This window comes from Ochotona curzoniae, unplaced genomic scaffold (assembly GCF_017591425.1).
Source record: "Ochotona curzoniae isolate NIBS_2020 unplaced genomic scaffold, NIBS_Ocur_1.0 contig_3819, whole genome shotgun sequence".
NCBI classification, from domain to species: domain Eukaryota; kingdom Metazoa; phylum Chordata; class Mammalia; order Lagomorpha; family Ochotonidae; genus Ochotona; species Ochotona curzoniae.
In genome coordinates this window covers 46,369,090-46,382,235 of record NW_024466004.1, presented here as the reverse complement: position 1 = coordinate 46,382,235, position 13,146 = coordinate 46,369,090, and the positions used below count along the sequence as shown (strand labels likewise).

General features: G+C 34.1%; 1 protein-coding gene across 1 annotated transcript in view; it reads right to left on the bottom strand.

Moving 5' to 3' along the window:
* Positions 1 to 13,146, bottom strand: part of FHL5 (four and a half LIM domains 5) — a 40,752-nt gene that overhangs the window by 26,241 nt on the left and 1,365 nt on the right. Inside the window, exon 2 of the mRNA XM_040983095.1 lies at positions 11,799 to 11,997. The gene's annotated coding sequence lies outside the window, so the exon portion shown is untranslated. The remainder of the gene's footprint in view (positions 1 to 11,798; positions 11,998 to 13,146) is intronic.

Below are 13,146 nucleotides of genomic sequence, written 5' to 3'. Positions count from 1 at the left end.
TGCAATGCATGGGTCCAAACAAAACTGATCATATACAAAATAAGATGAGAGAACATGAAAACAGAAATATGTGGGAGACTACAGACACTGGAATTTTAAGATACAGATCGGTGAATTGTTTTTCTCATGTTCAAGGGGACAAAAATAATCAGTGGGGCTGGTGTGATTGCTGTTTCTGATGTCTGCATACCAAATAGATTGCTGAGCAGTATCCCTTCCAATCCAGCGTTCTGCTAATGCACTTGGGAGTGCAGGAGAAGATAACCCAGGTACTGTCATGCAGAGATTAAGATGGAATTCTTGTCTCCTGTCTTTGACTTAATGCATTCCTATCTGTGTGGGCATTTGGGGTGTGAACCAGCAAATGAAAGATCTCTCTCTCCTCTTTCTCTGCCTGTTTTTCAAATAACAAATGCCACTCAAAGCAAGCAAGCAAACAAAAAATGAATCCATAAACTAACCAGTCTTTAAAATCACAATTTGAATATTAAGGCAAAACTATCAAAATGTAATCACAACGTATTAAAAAGTTGAGATATTACTTTCTGGTTTAGAGCAAATTAAAAAGTTAAATACTTGTCAATGGAAAATTTATAAAGGAAATGCAACAATGAAGAGATATATTCAAACTGTTGAAATGGATTTGGAACAAGCCTAGAAGTTTACAACCAGGGAAAATACTTTTGAACAATACAGGTAGAAAACGTTTTAAGACAGAAACTGAATTCAATAGCAGTGTACCTGCATTACAATAAATACCAAAGAGTGTTCAACAGGTGAAAGGACACTCATAGATCCAGAAGAGTAAAAAAAAAAAAAAAAAACACAAAAACACACACAAACATATAGATGGCTCTAACTAAATATTGACTATGTTAAAAAAATCCTGATGTCAAAGAATTAAAAATTTAGATAAAAACAATTCCAAGATAAACAAAACTAAACTGGCACAAGAAAAACGTAAAATTACAACTTGCTGGTGGATATTAGAGACAATGAATTATATATATATATATATATATATTTAACAATATTTTAACATTTCTGTACAATATGAGCACATTTCATGTATTTTGTAACAGATTTAAGAATGCAGTGGTATTTCCCACCGTACTCTTCCTCTTACTTGCATTCTCCACCCATCCACTCCTTTCCTTCCCTTAAAAAAATTTTTTTATAATGGCAATGGCATATTTTTTTGCAACACAAGATAAAGAACATTACATTTATTAGGTAAAGAACTCAATAACTGGTAAGTAGGAAAAAAAAATCCTGCTGTTCCTCAGAGTATTTAAAGACTCTATAAAGCAATGCTCAAATTCAAAATGTCAGTCTCATTCAGGCAGATTAATATTTTTTGAACCCTGTGTATTAGTTACCAGTGATAAGGAAAAAAACAATGTGTTTGTCTTTTGGGTGCTAGCTGATTAGATGATTATATGTCCATGCACAGAGTAAAATACAAGGTGAAATGGCTTCACCAATAAAAATGCTTTAAAGAAGGTATAGCATCAATCCTACACAAACTGAAGAAAATTATTTTAAACTGGGAGCATGCTTTGGTTAATTTTGAATAAATCACATTTTGAAGCCAAAGTATGAGGACATTAAAAAAATGTAAGTTGATGGCGAGGAGGCCTGGCATGATGGCTCCACTGGCTCATCCTCTACCTGCAAGTGCCAGCCTGACTATGAATAATTAAAAAGACATAGTAACAATAAAATTAAGAATGCAATTTAAAATGTCTAACTTTGAGGACAGGTATAATATGGTAAGCTGTTGCCTGGTTGGGTGAAGGCTTTATCTCTGGTTATTCTGCTTTTGAAGTAGCTCCCTGCAAATGCACTTGAGGAAGAGCAGCAGATGGCACAAATGTTTGAGTCCCTGTGGGAAACCAGGAGGAAATTCCTGGCTCCTGATTGTGACCTTTTGGATATTGAACCTGGGGATGAAAAAATGCTCAGCTTCTTCTTCTTTCTCTCCATAATTATGTCTATAGATAAACAGAATGAATCTATAAAAACAGTAAAAATATTACTTTCATCTTAAACCTTGATCTCTAAGTTTTACTAAATTCAAATAACTTTAAAACTATTACTTTTACTCACATATGAACGTGTGCTGTTCTTTAAAGTTTGCCGCAATTTTTGGTTTACTTTCATCTCACGATTCAAAATAACTTCAGCTGAGTAGGTACATTTATGCTCGCCTGGGAATGCTGCAGAGTTGCTGCAATTGCCCATTCAGATCCTTTACTGAATCTGTGAAGAGTTGTTTCTGTGCTTCTTTAGAGAGGAACTTACAGGAATTTAAATATAAATGCTATCATGAATACTAAAATGTTCTTGGGAAATGTTGGTGCAAAATGTTGAAGTATTTAAAATGTCTGATTGATACACAAACTCAGTTGGAGACAGAAACTGAAAGGTTTTATTTTGAACTCTATGTAACTAGATTTTCTTGTGATTATTTTCTCATTAAGGATTTTAATTTGAATCATTGCTACAAGGGCAGACAGGTGGCAGATGAGCAGTCAAGAGCATTTTTGAAGCTTCATTGAGCAACGTACACTGCAGATATGAAGATCTATAAGAACCACCTAACAGTGCATTGATATAAAGATACACTGGCTCTCCTAAGAATTATGTTTCAACCATCCACCACTCCATCCTGAACCCCACATATGTTTATTGCATGCTATGTCCTATTGATTCCACCTCAGACACAACCTTTGAATCTGAGGATATGCCATGCTCATCTTTCTGATGGGCATAGCAACTCACATTGAACTGGCAATATTATTAAAGATTTCTTACTCTATTGAGTGGAACCAAGCACATTTCTATTACATGGCTTTGTTCTCTAATAATGAGATCTGTTTCCCTGAGGGAGCTCTGGCACATCTTCCAAATGCTCAAAAAAAAAAAAATCTGATTATTTTTCTTCCTGGCAGAAAGTTTTCACAGCTCTTCTTTGTCTATAAAATAGTCTGAACTCTGTTGCTTGGCACAGATATCTTTTACTATCCTGTCTCATTCACTTTTCTCACTATCTTTACCTAGACTCTGCAATACCTGCACCCATTTACACTTCAGCCACTTCTAGTGACTCTTTCTTCAAATACTTACAAAGGTATTTCAAATAGTATTCATAATGTTCATTTAGTGCAAAGAAAATTAAAATCCACGTGTATCAATTCTTCACAAAGTTTGTGGGAAATGTATATGATGAAAAATCCACATATGTAATTCAAATTTATTATGTGAACATAAGCACATCTTTTAATTCCATTTTTATGAATCTTTTGAAGTAGCTTCATAGATCGTTTTCTGCCACTAAGCCAACACATATGACTTTTCTAGCATTAATGTAATTCTTGTTATCAAACTATGCATCCAACTTGAAGTCCAATATGAAATGCTGCTTTCTGGGCTGGACATCCAGCCTCTTGGCTGAGATGTTCATGTGGGACACAGCAGTGAGAACTCAAGTAACTGAGCTCTTGCTGCCCATTTATGAAACCTTGATTGAGTTTCCAGCTCACAGGTTTGTTTCTTGTCATTGTGTCCATTTAGGCCACTCTAGGTTCTTGCTCTCAAATAAATAAATCCTCCCGCAATAGAGTTCTCATTAGTGTTTTAGCTATGCTTGTCCTTCTTGTGTCACATGTTTAACAGTTTTGTACTATGTGTGTCTTTCTTAATTGTGAGATCCCTATGGGTAAACAAATTACTTGCTTTTCTGTGTATACTAGAAATTAAACAAGATGTCAATAAATTATTTATGAGTCAATAAATGAATGAGTGGAAAACCTTATTTCTAAGAACTGGGAGTCCTGGATAAGTACTAATGAAACTGCATCATCAATAAAATAAAGAATAAGGACTCAAATATAAAACAGTTCATGCTGGAAGTGACATTTCGTACAGTGGTTAAATTCCTATTGGGGATGCCCTCATTGCATAAAGGAGTGCCTGGTTGAAGACTGGGCTATCCTACGTGTGATCCTGGGAGGCAGTTGGTTATAGCTCAAATCATTGGTCCCTGACAATCACAAGACCCACCCAGATTAAAGGGTTCCTGGCTTCAGCCTGTCCCACACTGGCTGTTTTTGCAGACATTTGTGGAGTCAAGCAGCAGATGAAAAATTCTCCATGCCCCTCCTCTCTCTCTCTCTCTAAATATATATATATATGTCGTTCTCCTTTTCCTTCACTCTTTCTAGTCTCTCATACAGAGAAATAAATTATAAATAAATTAATTTAAAAATATAGACAAAATTCACTTTGTATACATTTAGTTCAATAGTGGATAAATTTGCACTTATTTTGTTTATTGTGTATGTGGAAAATACATAAAAGGACTGAAAGTTAAGATTAGAGAACAGACACTAGAACATTAAGCACTTGCCCTGGCAGAGAGAATTCTTTTACTTTCCCTGTAAGCGTGGCTGAAGAGGAAATCTCAAGCACCCTTTGTCTAACATCTGAGGAAGATATCGAAGAAAATAGCACAAGTAAGTGGTTAATCTGTTGACCTTATTAAAGGTCTTTCTCTAAACTTGGAGTACCAATAAGCTCCTACTAGTTTTTAATCTAGTTTTTGATATTTCAATACTTTGTTGGAGGCAGCATTGTCCTTTTTGGAGCTGAGTATATGATTTTGAAGACTGTTTCGTGTTACAAAAGATTGAAAGTTCATTGTCTGCTGGATTGATGACATTAAGTTTTTTGGGTAAAATTAATAAGTCAATTTGACTAAACTGGGGGGGGGTTGATGACATATATGAGAATAATAAGTAGTCAAATTTTATCATTAATGTGTAAACTAGGCTTAATAGGACAAGTATATTTTCTACAAGAGGAAAGTGTAAAATCCACATGTTTTAAAGCTATAAATAAGGCAGAATAACTAGTAAATAGGTTCTGCTTTTTTTTTTTCCTTTTTTCCCTGATTCTGAGGGTGAGATCGAATATTCTAGGTGTTTTTGTGTTTTGCCTACAACCCAAGGCAAACTGAGCTAGAACTCAGTTGTAGATTTTTCACCAGTTGCATTATCATTACTGGCATTGTGGTAGAAGCCATTTAACTTTCCTGGCATTAATTTTATTAGCTTTAGAATAATGAGAACTGTAGTAGTTGCTTATGGTCCTGTTCAAGGATCAAGTGAGATGGAAGAATGAAGGGGCACAGGTAAGTTGGCTGAAGGCGTCATTGTTTAATGGAAAAAATCTGCAGCTTCTGCTGTGAATTCACATTTTGAGGAAGCTGACTATTTCTTCTTCCGTAAAGGCTACTTTTAAAAAACTTAACCATCTTAAAATAACCAAAGCTGTAACTTCAGGCCATCAATCAGAAATAACCCAAAACAAACATTACATAATTGTAGTGGAATGCTTGTTATTAGTCTCTAGGGACATATTCACAAGCCCAGCTTGTTGGAAGCTCAATGTGTGGAAAAATCGAACACAAATTCCCCTAAGAGCTGAGAAACTACTCTCCCATGAAAAAAACAAAAAAAACAAAAAAAACAAAAACACAAAAAACAGCTGACTAGAGGTTTCCATCTGCTTTTTATATGATTTTCTTGGACAGATTACATTCAGAATTATGTAATTAGAGTATTACTGAAAAAAGATATAGTTCATAATAATGCGTAAACATAAAATATATTATCATAGATTTTGCAATTTTAAAAACTAAAGGGTTTTAAAATGCATAAACCAAATGAAAAGGTACACACAGTCTATCTTTTTGCAGTAGTTTTGCAGATTAGTGCAATTGTGTTTTGGGATATGCTGGCTCTTTAAACTTCTTTATTATGTTTCCAAAGAGAGTGGTCATTGTAACTTTTAGATCTGTATTAAGTCTACAGAAGTTGGAAGGAGTGGGTTTAGTTCTAACAGGAGATGTCCATGGCTTTTCACTGGTTTGGTGAGGCCCCAGCCCAGGCTTTGGGCTCCAGCCTATGCCATGAGGCTCAGTATTAATCTACCAGTATGTGTTGGTTATTATGACTGTATGCCCATTATCACATGCATTAAGTTTCAAATCTTTCAAAACTTCCAAATTCTTAACTTCAAGTTGACAATTTTCAAGATTCTAGAGGGGATATGGCTCAGTAACATTTCATAAAATCAAGCATATGAAACATAATTTGTTATCCTAATGGTTCTGTATTTGGTACTCTTCAAAAGCAAACTTACCTTTCCATCGATCAACGTGTAAATCACAAGGACCAAGTGTCACTCTTAAAGAATCACAAGAAATTATCTTATGAGGAAACAGGGAAGGTATCAAAATTTACTTTTTCATGTATAACCTTTTTAAACTTTGGAATCTTGTACCAATTGCAAAAGTCACCTATTTCAAAAGTCAAATGAAATCACACACATACACAAACAGAAAGTACTAAAAATCTATTGGTCTTGATCACAGAATGCAGTAACGAAGAGAGCTCAAAAACTCATTTTATGATACAGAAATTAGGTTACAAAGAAGGCATTTATAGAGCCAGCCTGTCTTTCTAGAAAATAGGATAAAATTGGTTACAATTCTCAAATAATATTTAGTATCTACTTTGTAGAAAATTCTTACATTATTAATCCAAATTAATTTTAACAAGATTGTTTTTACATTAGAAAATTCTCAATGAGTGATCTATTTAGAAGCAGGCTTTTAAATCAAAATGAGAAAGATTTTCCTTAAGATCAGCCAAAATTAGATGCCAGTTTAAAGGCCAATTTAAAGATAACCTTATATTTATCACCATTTTGTTCATTTTGCACAATGCATTTCAATTTTACCTATACAATTTCATTTTCTCAATAAGAAAGAATTTCCCCTCTGCAGTATGTTAGTTGCAAGACCAGTTAATATTTTCTGTAAGTACATGAAAAATTAAATTTCAACCATAGAACAAGAAAGATGAGAAATAAGGAGACAGAGTAAGGAGGATAAGAAGAAATTCAGGGAAGAAGAATCCTCATGGATATACTGCACGGCAGCTAGAAATAAAGCTTCCGAATGCCATGGTCATTCTGTTATTTTTCCTCCTCTGTAAAAGCATACTTCTGTTCCAAACCTGTTTTCCCTAAGCTAGCAAATCTAGGCACCAAGAAGGATTTTTTAAATTCTTTCATTCAATCCTCTTATTGAACAAATGAGAAAGATTGAGTTCAGAGGCACAAACTGACTTCCTCCTTTTCTAAAGTAGACAAAATAGCTAATGAAAATGGCTTTAGCCAGAACTCAGATTGCTCAGACTATAGAAATCATTTGCTTGGTTTGCTTTGATTTTTCCATTTAAAAATGGGAGAATAGATTGTTTGAAATGACAGCTTTGGTCACTACCATGATTTTCAAAAATTTTAGGAAAGGGTGAAGTCTTCTCCTTGTTTGCATCTGTCCAGCATGTCTTTAATTGCTGACCCGGTGGCAATCTCATGCAAAACCAGAGGTTCATTTAGTGCCTGAATTACACTACTTTTATTTGTCAATATGAAGCAAGTATCCATCAAACCAAGTGCAAGTCTTCTGTCCTCTGCTTATGAAAAAAAGGATGGAGTGAAAATCCTTTCCACATGTCAAAAACTCAACTACTTTTGCTATGGGTATGTGTGGTCCATTACTTTTATTTTGTTCCACTGAAGACCTGTGTTAAGGGTAGATCTCTACTAACTAAGTGTAGTTAGTAGCTCTAAGGGTACTAACTAACTAAGGGTAGTTCTGCTGACTAAAAATATCCCTTATTTATTATTTCAGCAATTTGCATTGATGATTTAATTTTAAACAGATTCTAGAGTGATTTTTTAAAAATATAGATCATTGAGAGAACCTCATTGCTTCATTATTATATATTTGCCCTCTAAAGAAAATTTCAGTCTTTTGAAAGTAGTGAGAATGAGATGTCACCATTTGATTTACTCAGTCTATGGCATCTGAGGTGTGACTCCACAAATACCTGATTGGGCAAAGGGTACTTTCAAGTGGAGCCCCCAACACCTCCACTTCTCCTTAAGGAAGACCTAACAGGCTCGCCTCTGTGAGGTGCATTTATAGAAGTTCCCCAGCCCCACTAGGGAGCAGAGTCCACTAGAAGGGGCAGCTTGGTCTCTATGCAAATTTTCTTTTCCATTCCTGACTTAGCAATGATAAATTGATAATAATTGATCAATATATGATACAGGTATCTAGCTCTCAATTACTTCAGAAGTCTTAAAAGAGAAGTACATGGCTCAGTAGAAGTTTTGAATATGTACACATACATTATAATAAAGGTTGTTATCTTCAAATCCATTTGTTGTATTTTATGTGTATGTGATGGAAAGAGAGGAAGAGAAAAAGAAAATTATGTGTGTGTATATATCAATTTAAGCATGATTATTCTATTGTCCTTTGCAAAACAGGTGAATAGCATTACAAATAACGAGCAGCATTATCTGTAAACTCTTGTATCAGTAAAAGCAAAATAAAGCAATAAATAAAATAGCCTTGATTTGAATGACAGTTCATTTCCATTTTAAGTAGTTTTGAAAATTTAACTTCTTACGTACTTTCTCTTTAGTTTGCACTTTTTTAGGTTTTATAATTTCGGTTACCAGCTTCTACATGGAATAAGGCTAATGTCAGTCAATTCTATTATTCATTTTTTTTAATCAAAAGAGAAATAATGATGTATTTAATAAGGAACTGTGGCTTACTGCTTTCATGTGTACTATCTGGTGCAGTATGAATTTTTTTTTTTTAGTTTACCAATTGCTGTAGAATAAATAACAAGTTATTTATCTCTTCCTAGAAATATTTCACGTACATGGGTTCACAGAAGTTTGTCCAACTTCAGATGGTGGAGTTCTCACAATCAGGCTATAGGAACTGCGACTGTTTGTAGCATAAGGTCAAAATCTAGACTCTACCTCCTTTTTTGTGGTCTGAGATCTATGCGTAGCTTCTACATTTTTGAATAATGGAAAAAATGCCAATAGTTTATATTTTTGATACACGAAACTCAAATTTACCAGCACGCAGAGTTTACTAAAACACTATTATATTTCCTCATTGTCAGACTGCCTGTGACTGCTTGCTGGTTGCAAGAGCAGAGTGGAGTAGTTCAAAGTCTGACATACTTGCTATCTGGCTCTTTACAGAAAACACATGCTAACCCCTGATCTACAGGTTCAAAGTTTGTACTTTTAAATGAATTTTTCTAGGCACTTAATAAAGTATGCTTAAGTTTAATTAGAATATGGAAAGAACTGTGCTTTTCAAAAAGCAAGGTTATTATAGGTTATTATTTAAAAGATTATATGAGTATTTACTAAATACTTTTAAATGAACAGTATAAATATTGTTAACATGATGTTTTTAAAAAATAATTACTGGAGTGGCAACATATTTATATTAGTTTAGATGAGAAAAAGCAGGATATATAATAATCGCTGTGATTTCAACTATAGAAAACTTTTTAAAAACTGATTTATTTATATATTTGAAAGTCAAAGCTATAGAGAGACAGACAGAGATACTTCCCATTTACTGATTCACTCCAAAGATGGTCACATGCCATCTCAAATGACAACATGGTGACAACTCCTGTGTATATATATATTTTAAAGGAAATAATTTAGAAGAAACTGTATTTACCTGTTGATTCTCATGACTGAAGTTACTGAGTTTTGGGTCTAGCATTGTGTCATGGAGAGGGAAACTGCTACCTCATACAGTTCCATATAGAAGCTGGTTTGTGTCCCAGTTTCTTCACTTCCATTCTAGCTCCGTGATACATGCATGGAGAAAGCAAAGGAAGATGCCCCATGTGTTTGGGTCCAGGTCACTCACACAGGAGACAGACAAAGCTCTTGGCTCCTCAATTTGGCCTGGCCAAACCTTGGTTATTGTAGCCATACAGGGAATAAAACACCAGAACAAAGATGGATCTCTCTCACTCTTTTCCCTCTAAGTTTCTGTATCTCAAAAAGGTTTTAATTTTCAGTATCTTCAAAATTGTACATTCTAATATATCAGTTTAATAGGAATAAGGAAAATATTAAAATTAGAGTACAATCTTTCAATTTGGAAAATTATCAACCCAAGTTTAGAATCTTCTCTGATCATATAATTACAAAGAAATGCAGGGAACAAATGAATAAATGGAGTGTAATTACAAAAATGGAAATCACTTTTAAAATGAAACCTTTATTCAGACAGCATGACAGCTTGGTATCTGATTTTGTTTTTCCAAACGCATATTACATTTGAGAAACTGCCAAAGAAGTATGAATTTCTATGTGAAGGAAAATTCTTGGAAATGTTTTTAGTTTTATACTAAGATGAATTTGGTCAAAATGTATGGAAAACTATTTGCACACATAAGTGTCCTTTTGTTGATCATTAGCACAATGGCATAAGGAAAAGTGAACATGCTGAGCCTTTTCCAGTAAACATATATTGGCTTCATCTGGTTGCTGAATGTATGAGTTAATATATGCATGTGGCTACCATGTTTATGTGTTTTTTTTTCCTCTGTCAGAAAAAAAAAAAAAAGATAGTTTGATACCTTGGTAGTGAGCTTACACTCTTTTATAAATGTTTGAAGAGACATGACTATAACATGTTACTTGAGTTGTATTTGAACAATTTTAAAAGATCATTGAAAAGATTAGAATCAACTGGACAACAACCTAAGCAACTCATATTTTCAGTGATAGCAAGAAGTATATTCTTACATAGTGTGAATGCACAATCTGATATATCAAAATGATCTGCTGAAAATTAATATTTGCACCATTTAGTGAACATTGCTCTGGAAAAAATCGGTTACGCAGAGGAATACATCAAAGCATTTCTAGAAATCAAATGAGATAAGGTTCAGACCCAATAATCTCAAAATTCTAACAGATGAAATTTGGGAATAAATAAAATAAAAATTAAAATGTGTAGCATTACTATGAATCTGATACACATTTTATAGGCTTTTCTCTTTCAGCCTTTAAGGTAATGGGAAAAAAAAAAACAAAACTTGTCCAAGTTCTCCCGGGGTCAGCATGCACCAGACTTCAAAGCCTGCAGTTTCAACTTCACACTACATACACTGTGGCAAAGACTTTCTTGCTTGGCTTGTTCAGTGAATTTAGAACTTCTGGTTTTTTAAACACTCCGGCATTTTTATTTGAACTAGCAAATAGTTTCTACAGGTTTGAATGGCTCCTATCTTGACCTTATGTCTGAATTTTTCACAGACTGATTATCCTGGTTAAAACAAGAAGGTCAAGTTTGGCTCAGAGAACTGCCATTAAAGTGCCAGATACATAAAATGATAGTTTTCAGCGTCTTTCATAAAATGATATCTGGGAACAGACCTTGTGGTAGAGCAGGTAAAGCTGGGGTTGGAGTTTTAGCTCTAGCATGAGAAAACAATTTCAAATCCCATAGGTCAGTAGCATCAGCATTTCCTGGAAGCTTGCTAGAACTGCACCAAAACAGTTTCAGAACCAGAACAGACATTTTAACAAAAACCTGGAGGTGGTTTTAATCACTTTGAAGTGTGAGGAGATTTGTCATCCATTATCTGCTCTACATTATTCCTTCTCTGAGGAAGAATTTCTAAGTAGGAATCTGTACATTATTTGAAGGCAAATGGAGATTCAAATAAAATTTTAAGTAAGGAATTGGCCAAGTCTTGGCTGTTACATATGATTTTAGATTGGCTGCTTTAATGCAATCATTCTAGCTTTTGTTTGGATACAGAATGGAAGAAAGCAATTCTAGTTCCAAGGAGCCATGCAAAAGGATTACTTACTATTAGTCAAGTGAAAGATGATGACAGTGAAAAATAGGTAATGGTAATGATGCGGGAGATAGGTGAATTTCAAAGGTAGCATTGACCAAACTTGGATGTTCTTTACATACACAAATTGACAGAAGCGAAGGAGCTGATTTCTTGCTGGTTTCTAGCTTGAATGACGGATGGGATCACAGTGTCACTTCTGTGTGAGATCCTATGTGGAGGAAGCAGACTGGGGAGCAGGAAAGAGAAATGATGAGTTTACGTTGTGCAGTAGCCAAGTAGAGGTACTCAGTTGGGGCTGGAGAGATGGCATTTAGAAGGTACCCAGGAGAAAATCTATGTTAATTTTTAAAATACTGATTTGTCTGTGATGTCCTCCCTGCATTTTTTCACCTTTCATCATTTTTTTTTCTCCTAAGGATCAACTATGGGTCTTATGATATTCTTAAGGGGATGTATCATCTCAACACAGTCAGATAAAAAGATAAATAAATGTTCAATTTGATCATTTTGCAGGAGTTTGAGGTATTTTGACAGGAATAAGTTTTCCACCTCTTCATCCTCTTCAAAGTTCATTCTAGAACACCAAATCATAGCCAAGAATAATGGTGCCAAACAAAGAGGAAAACCGCAATTATAAAAACGTGGGAATGTAATTTTCTAACATCTGATTAGTACTTCCCTTGTGGACTCACATACTTGGAACACTAAAAAAATTGTGTTTTTAGATCTAAAATAACCGCAAAAACAATAAGCAAATCAAAGCTTCCTAAAATGTTCTAGATAAACATTTATTTTCAACATGACAGTAAAAAAATTTCTAGGCCTGCTTATGAGGCACCAAATATTAACCTAGCTATTAACATATTGTTGGCAAGTATAATGAAATAAGAGATAAACTTAAATGTTGCATTCTGCTATTATTCTGCTATTCTTGTTTAGGTAGAGCAGTTCCAGAACTTAAAACTTGTAATGATGTGAAAATAAACAGAACAAGTGTAGAAAACAGATATGAGAATTTACCTTCCCCATCAAGCAATTTGGATTAAATAGTTAGACATGTATGGTAAGTCATATGAAAATAGTATCTTGTATGATGCCTATATTTGCAATATTTACATTCAATTTTAACTCATATACTACTTTCCTTTTAAAACTGCTAACTGTACATGTCGGTATTGTGGATGTGAAATACAGCCAGAATGAATCAAAGATTTTTCTTATATTTTACATATTAGCAATGCACATTTTATTAATGATTCTTTTTAGTTCCTGCATTTATAAAGATCAAAGTGACAGCTGAGGAGCTGCATTTGGTTTTCAAATAAATGACAGATATTAAAGAGGATATGACTAAAAG